This window comes from Mirounga angustirostris, unplaced genomic scaffold (assembly GCF_029215605.1).
Source record: "Mirounga angustirostris isolate CCGP_5_RB_7025 unplaced genomic scaffold, mMirAng1.0.hap1 SCAF_4, whole genome shotgun sequence".
Classification (NCBI taxonomy): Eukaryota; Metazoa; Chordata; class Mammalia; order Carnivora; family Phocidae; genus Mirounga; species Mirounga angustirostris.
In genome coordinates this window covers 125,073,421-125,086,486 of record NW_026991712.1, presented here as the reverse complement: position 1 = coordinate 125,086,486, position 13,066 = coordinate 125,073,421, and the positions used below count along the sequence as shown (strand labels likewise).

General features: G+C 34.8%; 1 long non-coding RNA gene across 1 annotated transcript in view; it reads right to left on the bottom strand.

Moving 5' to 3' along the window:
• Window positions 1–13,066, bottom strand: part of LOC129046453 (uncharacterized) — an 88,579-nt gene that overhangs the window by 27,773 nt on the left and 47,740 nt on the right. Inside the window, exon 4 of the long non-coding RNA XR_010410888.1 lies at window positions 12,284–12,350. This is a non-coding gene — a long non-coding RNA (uncharacterized LOC129046453). The remainder of the gene's footprint in view (window positions 1–12,283; window positions 12,351–13,066) is intronic.

Below are 13,066 nucleotides of genomic sequence, written 5' to 3'. Positions count from 1 at the left end.
TCCATAAATAAAAATGTGTATTTTATTACAGAAACTTTAATCCCTTTTCAAGATGACCGAGCAATCAAGGGAAAAAGATGGAGGGAATTAGTAATTTGGGGGCAGCTATATGCACCTTGGTGCCGGGTGCCTTTTGCATATGTCCTATTTAATTCTCACCTTAAAATTTGACGATAGTATTATTGAACACATTTATCAGGTGGGGGGACCAAAGTTTAGAAAATCTAAGTAATTTGTCCAACAATAACCCCAGATAACTAATTTGCCCACCAAAGATCTCTGAATCTAAATTTCAACCTTGCTACTGTAGAGCTATACCAGTGAATAAATTAATGAATAAGTAAGTACATTACCAAAAAAAAGTTCCCATAATCACATTTAGTATAGGTCTTACTGTTTTTGTATTATTATCTAATTAATTCTGTGTTCCCCACTAAAATGTAAGCTCTTTGAGAACTTGTAACATACCTATTTTTGTGTTTCCATAGGATTTGGCCTAGAGAAAGGAATCTATCATCTATCTATCCATCTATCATCTATCTATCTATCTATCTATCTATCTATCTATCTATCTATCTATCATCTATCAATCATCTATCCATCCATCCATCCATCCATCCATCTACAGGAATGATTGACCAATAATCAATGTTTACTCTTTTGCCCTCTGATGTGGAACTCAATCAAGCTTCAAATACTATCTGTTTTTCTTTCAAAGTGTTACAAATTTGAACTTTCAGGCTTGGCTGGCTAATCTATCAATTTATTTCAAAGGTAGCATTAAACACTACATTTTCTAATAATGTACATATAAATCATTGAAAATAAAACTCTGTGTGTGTATATTGTTATACTTATGATGAACACCCATAGTGTTTTTACATTTTTAACTATATTCCACACTACCACATAGTCTTATTCTAGTTTATATCTGTTATAAAATATTCCACTAAATGAATGGTCATGCTTTATTTAAATATTCTCTTATTACTAGGTAAAGATGTTGCAATGTAACTATTTCCTGTAAGTCTTTTCTTCAGGATATATTCCTAGAAATCAATACCTGAGTCCAAAGACTGTGAACAAGTTGTAAATTGTTTACTTTGTAAATAATTAAATAATTTGTAAATTATTTAATACCTTGATGTTTAAGTATTTATTACTTTAAATATTTAAGTATTAATGTTTAAGGATTTATTATTTTAATATTTAAGTACTTAATGTTTAAGTATCTGTTATTTTAAATTATTGTGGTATAAGACCTTCACATCCTTTTTTACTCATTTTATTTCTTTTAGAACATAAACTTTTGAACAAAGATAAACAGTTAATTTGTTATCTCATTTTACATGACTAAACCTCTTTTGTTATAGAAAGGATTTGAATAAGTTCAGTAATAATGTCTCCCCAAGAATATAGATTGAAGCAAATTATTTGATATCCAACATATCAGAGTTCATGTACCTATAATCAGAAATTCTGATGAATGGCTAATTTAATTTATCTTTGAAAGTCTTCTGTGAAATAACACATTGCAATTGATTCCAACATGTAAATTACTATTCTTTGGGGGGAACAAAAGAATCTTTAGGTTTTAGAAATGACAGTATTCTTTTCAGAAAGGAGATATTTGTAATGTTTTCCAAATATAACACATTGCCATTGTTAATTGATAATTTTTTATTAATCCTAAGCTAGAACCTACATAATTAATTCATTAGTATCTCTGTATCACCAGGGATCTGAGTTTAATATTTGTAGTGAAGCAATATTGAAACAAGGGAGGAAAGAACCTGCGATAGGACATAGAAGAACTAATATATGATCCTGGCAATGCCACTAATCAGCCATAAAGTATTAGATTTTCTTGCCTAAATTCTGAGCAAAAGTTTCTTCCCTTTCATAGTTCACAAGGATGTAAATGGTCTACAGCGTGGTACTGCTTATCAAAAACTCTTTGTAACTTCCTCACGACTAAAGTATTATTATTGAAAGACTTAAAATTATAAATTTCAAAGCTTTCTACTAGTAAAATGTCAGATAACATGCTTTCTATACTTGGATATAAATTGGTTTTGCTCCTACATCATCTTTATTAACAAAATGAGCTCCTCTGAAGTCAGTGTTTATTACAGAGTTAGAGACTCTTAGAACCTGAAACAACTCCACCAACATGTGGAGAAAACAATCAGCTTAGACACAGACAACAGTTTATTCATTTAGATTATTCATTCATACACAAAATCTGTTCAAATACTATTAGAACACCTAGAATGTGCTAATCACCATTCTAGGCATTGGGGATATAATGATAAACAGAACACGCATTCCTTTTCACATTCCACTGACATGGAAAAGCATGAAAGTGATTGCAGCACTAAAAGTGGTTCTAGTCGATTTTATAGGAATATAGCAGAATTTTTTACTAGAAGATTTAATAAGCTTAGCCAATTTGAAGTATTTTGCAATTACCTCTAATTGGTAGCTGTGTAATTACCTCCATTTGGGGTCCAGTCATGCAACATTGCCCTCTCTCTCTCAGGTGGATAGTGGTTTTGATGAAATCATTTGGGGGCTGAGGATTTCCATTTCTGTCAACACATACCACACAAAAAAGGGGAGAACATTCCCTCAGAAGCACTTGATGTGTACTAACAAGAAAATAAAAAATACATAGATTTAGGATTAAGGGAAGACTAAGCCCAACTCAACACCTTAAGCACTGAAGCTGGAGGTTAGCCTTGAGGGCATTTGCTAAATTTGATGAACTCAAACTTTGATTGTCATGGATTTGTGGGACACAGGGGACAGGAGATAATGCTCAGCACCTAATCACAACAGGATGTCTATTAGGAAAACATCATTATAAATGATTTATCCTAAAAAGCTACACTGTCATCCTCAGTATACCAGTGACTAAGAATTATCTATCCCCTTAGCACCATCTCACCCAGAAGATGAACTAGTACTTGAGTCTTGGTATTGAGCAACAGAAGTATCTGAAAAATTGTAACAGTAAGGAGGACCTCATAGATTTGTAGCCTATAGTTAGAGTATCTGAAATACCCAGAACATATCTGAAGAGACTGGGCAATTATGCTAAAGAGAGTGAGCAGTTATGCTAAAGTGGTCTCAGAATGGTAGTGCCTTGAGCCACCTCCCAGGAGAAAGTGTAAATCCTCTCCAGGGGAACTCACATTTACAATGTGCCTCATGGAAAATGTGCAACTTGCAATTAAAACTTAGTAAGTACATCTAAGAACAAGGTCAATTTATTCATTAATTTGTTCAATAAGTAGTTATTGAACATGTGCTATATATCAGGCATTCGGCAGTGAAGAAAATAGTTGAAAATCCTTATTGTTACGGTGTTTACATTCAAGTGGGGAGAAAGAACAAGAGAACAAAATAAAACAAGACCAAACTAAGGGAGACAAAACATAAGAGACTTAATCATAGGAGACAAACTGATGGTTGCAGGAGGGGAGGGGGTGGAGAGAAGGGGTAACTGGGTGATAGACATTAAGGAGGGCATGTGATGTAATGAGAACTGGGTACTATATAAGACTAATGAATTGCAGACCTGTACCTCTGAAGCCAGTAATACATTATATGTTAGTTAATTGAATTTAAATAAAAAAATGTTAAATAAATAAAAACAGACATGAGAAAAAAACAAGAATTATTTCACAAAATACATATACAAATAATTTTTTAGGAACATTCCATTTCTTTCTATAGCAGGGTGAATTTTACTCTATGTAAAAGCTTCAGTAAACTTTTCTTAAAAAAATAGAGAACTAAAAAATATATAGAGAGAACTAAAAATGCTCTCTGATGGTTATATTATAAAACATATAAAGGATCAGAGCAGAGATAGACAAAGAGAAAGATCCCAGGCCAACAGGACAGACATTGACTTCATTCATTCATCATTCAACAAATTATTTCTTAGTACATTATATGTGTCAGGTACTTGTTTTAGGCATTAGGAATACTGCAGTAAATAAGACAAGTAAGGTCGTAGTTCTCATGGAGGGGAAAGGCAATAAACAAAGAAAAGCTCATTCTGGAGAGGAATATTTAATGTTGTAGAGATATGTTCATACCTTATCAAACTAAAAATGGTATTTATAGGAAGCAAATCACTATAAAATAAATATTATATATGTATTATTTTATTATTAATGTATATTTAGAGATCTATTATATAACATAGAGCTTGTTTGGAGGTTCTAGCAGGGGAGCGCAGCTACTCGTGTACCCTTGACCCAAGAACGGTCCTCCGCTATCGGGGAAGGTCGTCCTCTTCGACCGAGCGCGCAGCTTCGGGAGGGACGCACATGGAGCGGTGAGGGAGGAAGGGGACACCCGCCTAGCCAGCCAGATGAGCCGAATCAACCCTGGCGATCAATGGGGTGACAGATGTCGCAGCCAGATCGCCCTCACATCCTATTATATAACATAGAATATTGTATACAAACACACACACATACATATACCTAAGACTAAGAGGATATTTACTATAATATAATTAATGTTTATTTCTAGGTAGTGAAATTATGAGTTGCTTATTTATTTCTTGTGGTTTTTTTCTGTACTTTCCAAATTCTCAATGATAAGTATACATTACTTTTACCATCAGACAGATGTCTAGAGGGATGTATACCAAACATTACTAATAGTTAACTCTTGGTAGCAGAATATGGGGTGATTTTGACTTTTTTTACTGAACTTTTCTGTATTATGTAAATTGTAATGGATTTCTGTTTTTCAAAAAGAATAAAGCTACTTAAAAAAAATAAAACATGTTAGATGGTAGTGAGTGTTGAGAATACACATTGCTGGTTTTACAGATGGAGGATGGCTCCAGGAGCCAAGGAATTCAGCCAGCCTCTGTATCTATCTATCTACATCTACATTTACACCTACATTTATATAAATGTAGAATAAAACCACAATGGGATGACATTCCCAGCAAACTGGCCAAGACAAACCACAGTACTGGTAAGGATAAAGTATAACAGAAATGATTGCTCATTGTATTAGAGTTATTTTGCTGCTATAACAGATTCTCACAAACTTAAAAGGACATAAATTTATTATTTCACAATTTTGTGGGTTATAAGTCCAACAGGGTCTCACTGGCCTAAAATGCAGTTGTTGGCAGGGCTGCTTTCCCTCCTGGAGGCTGAACGGAAGAATCTGTTCCCTTGTCTTTTCCACCTTCTAAAGGGTAAATTCCTTGGCTCATGGCTGCGTGTTGTCGTCCTTCTTCAAAACCAGCAAAAGTAGGTTAAATCCTTCCCATGTTGAATCAACTCTTCTGTCTCCCTCTTCTACTTTCAAGGGCCCTTTTTTGTTGAGTCCACTGTAGGGATAACCCAGGATAATCTCCCAGTCTCAATGTTCTTATTCATACATTTGCAAATTCTTTTTGTCATGTAAGGTAAACATTTACAAGTTCCAGTGATTAGGACATGGATATCTCTGGGGTGTGAGGAGCATTATTATGCCTACCACTGAGGGGAACATTAATTAACAGAATTATGAAAAAACAATTTGCATTACCTAGAAGAGTTCAACAAGCACATGTTCTAAGACTTAGACATTTTACTTCTAGGTATATACCCTAAGAAATTCTTTCACATATTCATAGGGAGACATGTACAGAATCTTTTTAGCAGAATTGTTTTAATAGCCCCAAAGTAGAAAAAATCCAAATGCTCATCAATGGAAGAATGGATAAATATATTGTGAATATTATAAAACAATATTATACAGTAGTGTAAATTAATGATTAACAACTATAGGTATCAACATTAATGAATCTCCCAAATATGATATTGAGGTGAAGAAACAAGTCATAGAAGAATATATAAGGCATGATACTATTTCTATAAGGTTCAAAACATTCAAAATTAAACAATATATTCTTTATGGATGTATAATTATTATAAGTTATAAATAACAAGAGAATTTTCAACCTGAGATGGGCCCACATACACAAGTGTTTTCTTGATTTTTCTTTTTGTTGTTTGTGTGCTTTATTTTTATTTTATTTTTATTATTTTTAAGTATTTTATTTATTTATTTGAGAGAGAGAGAGATCAAGAGCAGGGGGGATGGGTAGAGGGAGAAGCAGACTCCCTGCTGAGCAGGGTGCCCCATGCGGGACTCGATCCCAGGAGTTTGGGATCATGACCTGAGCCTAAGGCAGACCCTTAACCGACTGAGCCACCCAGGCATCCTTTGTGCTTGATGTTAATCTTTCTGGAAATTGTGTTTTTCTTTACTTTTTTTTTAGGATGCAAGGTATATTTTATAATAATCTTAAAAAAAGATTTGTTGGGGAGCGCCTGGGTGGCTCAGTCGTTAAGCGTCTGCCTTCGGCTCAGGTCATGATCCCAGCATCCTGGGATCGAGTCCCACATTGGGCTCCCTGCTCAGTGGGAAGCCTGCTTCTCCCTTGCCCATTCCCCCTGCTTGTATTCCTGCTCTCGCTATCTCTCTCTCTGTCAAATAAATAAATAAAATCTTAAAAAAAAAAATTTGTTGGGATGATCTTAGCTTTATTATATATAGGCCTATGTCTTTGGTCCAGTTATTTCATTGAGTTTCAAGATTAATGATTTATACAATTGAGATAATTATATTTACCAATGTAAGAACAAAATTAAATAATTCATGTAAATGTCTGATAAACAACCCATAATATGAAATAATCCCTTCCTTAAGATTGATATAGTCAGTAATCATAGAAGAGAAGTTTTATATATCTGCACATAAATGAACTGAGGTCATTAAACAGTTAAGACATAAAAATAGATGAGCTGCCATGATGGCAAAGCAGGGGATGCTTAGTTTTGAGCAAACAAAAAGAGTGGTCAGGTTATAAAAATTTTTAAAATTGTTATGCTGAGCATTTTTGTGCATTTTTAACAATGGGTCACAGGTCTCTGTTAGTCTGAGTTCCCTTTCTTCACAAGTATTCTCTTTTATTTTACTTCCCAAATATGCTGAGTCTCATTATTCAATTTTGTTATCCAAAATAATCCAAATATTCCTTCAATTAATTCAACAAGTATTTATTGAGTGAACCATTGTTTCAGATACAAGGGATTCAGCAGTGAACAGGCCATACAAAGTCTTTGTTCTGATGGAATTTATAGTCATTCCTGTGGAAGGGGACAGAACATTAACCCATCATTATTGATTCATTCATCTGTCCATATGCCTCTCTGTGCATCCATCCATCCATCCATCCTTCCATGTGTACAATGAATTTAGTTACATGTGACCATGATGGTAGAGAATGAACTGGATAATAAGACGAAAAGTAAGAATAGTGGGTTGGCTAATGACAACAGGGCACGGAGGAAGGTTTTTCTGAAGAGGTGAAGGATGATGAATTGATTGGAGTGAGGCAAGATAGGATTAGGAAACCATGTCAGAAGGTGTGCTACTCTTCTTTACCCTGTGTCCACCCCTTCTCACCTGATGTGTGCTTTGGGAGATTGGCATAGACTGTATCAGGAAGCACGTTGCCCTCTGACATCCAGTGTTTAGCCAATGGGGAGTACTAGCAGGAGATCAGAGTAAAGTGGGAGACTGACATATAGGGGCTTTGTTTTTTCCTGATGGGTCTATGTGAGCTGGCTTTATCCTACTATAAAAAGTCAAAAGTCCCATCAGCTGGCCCTAACCACTTTGCTTTCCTTCTCTTCTTACTCTTTCAGGCCCAAAGTGATAAAATCTCCCACTGTCCCTATCACTGTCACTATCCCATTCCTTGTTACTTCCCTAAACCCTCCCCACGCCTTTGCAAATAGTCTTCTCAATTAGCTTGAGGATGCCATCTCTTTCCTGCTGAGGTCCTGACTATGCAGAGGCAGTTGAAGTAGACCCTGGGAGCAAAGCAGGAGAGAGGGGACTAGAAGTGGGTATGGTGGAAAGAGGTCATATCCTGTATATATTTTGGAGATACAACCAGCTTGATGATAAACTGAAGGTTATATCTGAGGGAAAAAAGGAGAAAGACTCCCATGTTGGTTGTCATCAAGTATGTGGATAGTGGGACCATTAAAAGAGAGAAGAAGCAGTGGAGAGCTGGTGAGGGGGAGAGTGGAAAGCAGGTTTTCCTTCTTGAAAATATTACATTTGGGATTCTTTAGCTTTCTCCTTTCTACTCTTGTCTTCAGAGAGTGAAAGTTTAAAGGAGATGGAAAATGGTGGAAGGGGGCCAGGCTCGTGGGGATGGACACTGGGCCATGACGTTAAGGTCAGTATTTGTTTTAAACCAGGTATGGAATTCAGAGGAGAGGTCTTTTCTGTAGATATGAATTTGGTCATTGTCAGCATACAGATGCTATTTAAGGCCAAAAGATTTGATAAGATCCTTTATGAAGAGTGCATGTGTCTATTCCTTAAAACTTGCAAGTTCTTAATAAACACATCTACATTCTTGGTCCACTGCCACTTAAAAAACTCTTCTGTACTCCATATAGTTTAGGGATTTCAGAACTATGGGTCTCTATTAACAGTGACTAAGTTCCAAATTATTTCTATTTTTCTGTATCTTTGCTTTCTTTCCTGAAATAATTATAAACAACCTTTCTTTCTACTCACTTGCTTACCTTAGCTCTCAAATTTTATAGGAGTTACTATATTTTTTCTCACTCTTCTTTGGATATTTTTCAACTTCTCTCCTTCTCTCTGTTAAAACACTTTTTTTTTTTTCCTTTCAGTCAGCAAATATTCTCGGTCACAGCATAATGCACAATGCTTCTTTAGCTGCCTTCTCTCCCTGAATTCAAATTTGCACTTTTAATTTTTTTCTTCTATTTTTATGTTTTAGTCTGTTAAGTTTTTGTTTTCTGAACTAACAAATTGCAGCATAATGGATAGGTTGGCTCTAGATTTCTCTTAATTAATTCTCTGCCTAGAAAAAAAACAGTATTTATTTTCGTTCAAAAAAGCCCATCATTCTGAAAGGATAATAATTATTTTTTAACTGGAGTACTACCAGGAACTAAAACAAAACAAAACACTCCCCCTAAGGTAGCTCCTATTTTTAAAAATAGTTACTCCTTATTCTATTTCATCTATGAGGTAAGCTGGGAAATGATCAATTTTGGGGCTTTTCAGGAATGGAATTGTATCTTTCTTTTCTTCCACTGACTTTTATGGGTTAAATTTAGAGATTCCTTGGTAATTGTGGATCCATTGGGGTGACCAACTGTCCAAGTTTTCCCAGGACTTTTCCCAGTTTTCACGCCGCAAGTTCTGTGTCCAGTGAAATCCCTTGGCTCCTGGCAAACCAGGATGGTTAGTCACCCTACAATAGGTCAGACTATCTGAATCACTTGAAAGCACACAGATCCAATGCAGAAAGAACTTTCTTTTAGGTAACTGGAATGATTTCATAGTAACTATTATGTACGTCCCTGACAGGTTTTTCATTTATGAGGGTGTCGTTCTTAGAAAATAAACTCTTAAATTACTGACATCTTTTTCTCATGTTTTCATTCTGATAGAAGAGTGTAATGTATTTCTTTTCTGGCCTAGGATGTATAATTTACATGGGTCAATATAGTATAGTATTTGGGGTACATAACCAAGCAAAAAAAAAAAAAAAAGCTAAATTTTAATTACCCAAGCTTGACAAAGGAATGGGTAGGTTTTAACCCATTCCTTACCCACTGTCCCCTTCCTCCTAATTCAAAGTGGAGAGAACATTTTTTAGGAGAAATGTGTCAGAATTTGCCCTTTTTTCTTAAGATAAGACCTATTCGACTATGAATAAAGCTACAATATACATGACTTGGTGGAATTTTTCATTAAACCCCCGGTTGTTTTCTCTACATTGTTCAAATAATCAGAATTCTGAGTCAAAACTGAGGTTTGGCTTCTTAGTTTAATCCACATTAAAATGACATGCTTGTGCTAAATCCCTGTCTTCTCTTTTAGGTTATCCATTAGAATATTTTCTGATTAATAAGTATACTCAGAGAATATCAGATATCCAAAGACAAAATACAGTCATGAGGGCCAAGTTGTCTTTGAGGCAACTGGATTTAAAAAAAAAAAAAGAAAAACAGCAAAAGAGATCTTTGTTTCTTCTTTTGCACAGCCCACTGATATAATGATGCATGACTATTGGAGTCTGTAGGCATTGTTTTCTCCTTTTAAAATTCTCTCTCCCCCTCACAAATCAATTTACTGCTTGGCAAATACACACATAATGTATAAAGCCAACTTACAGATTGATAAAATTGAAAGAAGAGCATGAGTTTATTGGCAAGGGACCACATTTTCCCTCCATGACAGCTCTGGTGGTGGAGAGCTGTTTACAATGTTTGATATATGATCCATTACGTCTGCTACATTGTGAAGGAATGAAGCTATGGTTAAATGGGACCAAAGAAAAGCTCAGGAATCCAAATCCTCACGCATCTTTTCCCCATTCGCGTTTGATTCTTTTTCACAGTCTTGTCAAAATTGGGAATTGATTTGTTCTGATAAAAGTAATTTCAGTATATAAAGCCATTGCAATTATTTTACCAAAGTGCTATTAAGGTTCATATTTGTTAACAGTTTTCATTATGATATTTATATGAATGATGGAAATAATTGGTTGCACTTCAACACCAAAATAACATTTCACATACTTACACACATTTTAAGGGTCTCTTCTGTGAGTTCTTTTGTTGTGCCTGTAGCCTTGGAGGGCTTCTCTGTGAAGTCAAGGCCAGATGGATGTTGGCTTAATGTGAGCAAGTCTCCTGACAACAGTAGATTTCTAATATAGAATTTTAATATAGAATGTTGCCTTATGAAGTTATAGATTTCCTATAAAAGTAAATGTTTGAGCAAATGCTGGAAGATCCTCTGATGGGAGTACCATTATGAAATTTCCACATTGCTTCCAGGACCAAATTAGGTGTCCTCAAAAGTCCTTTTCAAATCTAACATGCTAACTTCTCAATAAGGATTCCATAACAGATATTTACCACAGTTGTATATGACATATAGTCAACCTGACACCAACACAACTTTAAAATTTGAAAATGATTTTGGCTGTTTCTGTGGAGGTAGATGTGAGGATGTTAACCTCTCTTAAATGTAGTGAGTGCTATGCTTTTTCTTGAACATTGTCTTTTCCCTTGTACTGTATGGTTCTAATATATATATATATATATATATTTAAAGAAAACCTGTCTGGAGCTTTTTTAATAATTCATGCTCTTTTTCATTACAAAACCAAAAAGTCAACTTAAAAACTTAGTAAAATTTTTATGAAAGCTGGAGCCTATAATAACTTCGGCTTTTTAAGGAGTGAAGACAACAACATTGCTTCCTTATATACTTCTTTTCAATAAAAACCAATTTAAAAATTTACATTTTTCAAGGAGGGATGATTCCCACAAACAAAATATAAGTATGCATCACACTGTGCCAGGGTGAACGCCTGTCACTCAAATCACTGTCATGCCGCAAGCCACCCTGATACAATCAGAAAGGAAAATAGAGTTAGTTAGATGGGTTTACAGAATGATGTCTGCACGAGTGGCAGATGTTTGTGCTATAACCACATTATGTACACTCAATTTTTATTATAGAACAATTGCTTCTAATAACTTTTGTGTTCATGATCAATGTGTCATAAATTCACCTGAATTTCAAAAATGACATAAGAAATCTAAAGAATTGCTCTTCAGTTGTTTTCTCCCAATATATTCAATAATGACAATAAAAAAAAAAAAAGTAACTGATTTGAGCAGGTATTGAACGGTGGATTCCGACAATCTGTGAGATCTCAAATATGTGGCCCAGTCTTCCTGGTTCATGGAAGACCTGCCATTATGTCCAAAATGATTATCAATCATTGGCTGCACAATATTGTCTGCTGTAAGTGGGTAGTGTGATTAATAGCAGCAATTCAAGCATGATCTGGAAAGCTGTGATCTTTATTGACTAAGTGAACTGGTGACTCTCTCTTTTCATGTTGTTTGTACTCAATTTGTGCCACTTTCAGTTATTGGTATAGTCTATTACTATTTCAGTTATGATATCATTCCACATTATATCAAATCAATAGTAAATGTCACGTGAAGTAAGAAACATGTTCATTTATCCTGTAGAAATATCTTAGCCTATTTTTGTCATCTTAAGTTTCATTCAGCAATAAGCTGATAGAAATAATCTAGATTTGATGATCAATTTATTTACATATATAACAGGCTTTTACCTTCATATTTATAAATATTTCTTACATCCTTACCACAGACTCTAGGTTTTCTTCACTGCTGATTCCTTGACGTTAATACTGAGAGTGACCACATTTTCAGCTGAATGAAAGCAGAAAGCAGACAAAATATTATTTTAGGAGAGTGTACATTTGTTGACTGTCTTGGAAATCAGCTTCTACCTCATTTTTGCCCTGAGCATATATTGTTTAATCTTTAAATATGGGTTGTATATTTACGTATAAACATGCATACATATTGCATTGGTTTCTACTAGAAACAAATCTGATTTAAATTTGAATTAAATTAAGTGTCTTTCTGTATTTAGTCTGAAATGCCAGCTGGTAATTAGCCAAAAGAAATACAGTGTAGTAGGTAAGAGCATGGGCAGGTGGAGCCAGACTGTTTAGGTTTAAATTTGGTTAAATCATTTATTAGCTATATAATATTAAGCTTCATCATCTGTAAAATTAGTTGTTGGGAAATAAGATGTATTAATTAATGTTCTAACTCTTCTTAGAACAGTTTCTGTTTCATAAAAATTACTCAGTTACTGTTAGGCTCTTATTATTAGTTGTTATCCTAGTGAAGGTATCAAAACTAGGCACCTGGTTATATGTGTTTGGGCTTGTCATCATACAAAAGGCATTTAGACCTGAGACTGGAGGAGTCTGGCTAGTGAAGAGAAGTGGGCTAAGAGAAGTAAGCCAAGACTACGTGTAAGTGGTCAGACAGTATTTAGAGGTTTAGCCAGAAAGTGAGACTAAGTACTGCTGACAAGATTGGAGGAAACAAGGAGAGTATTCTGAAAATCTGGT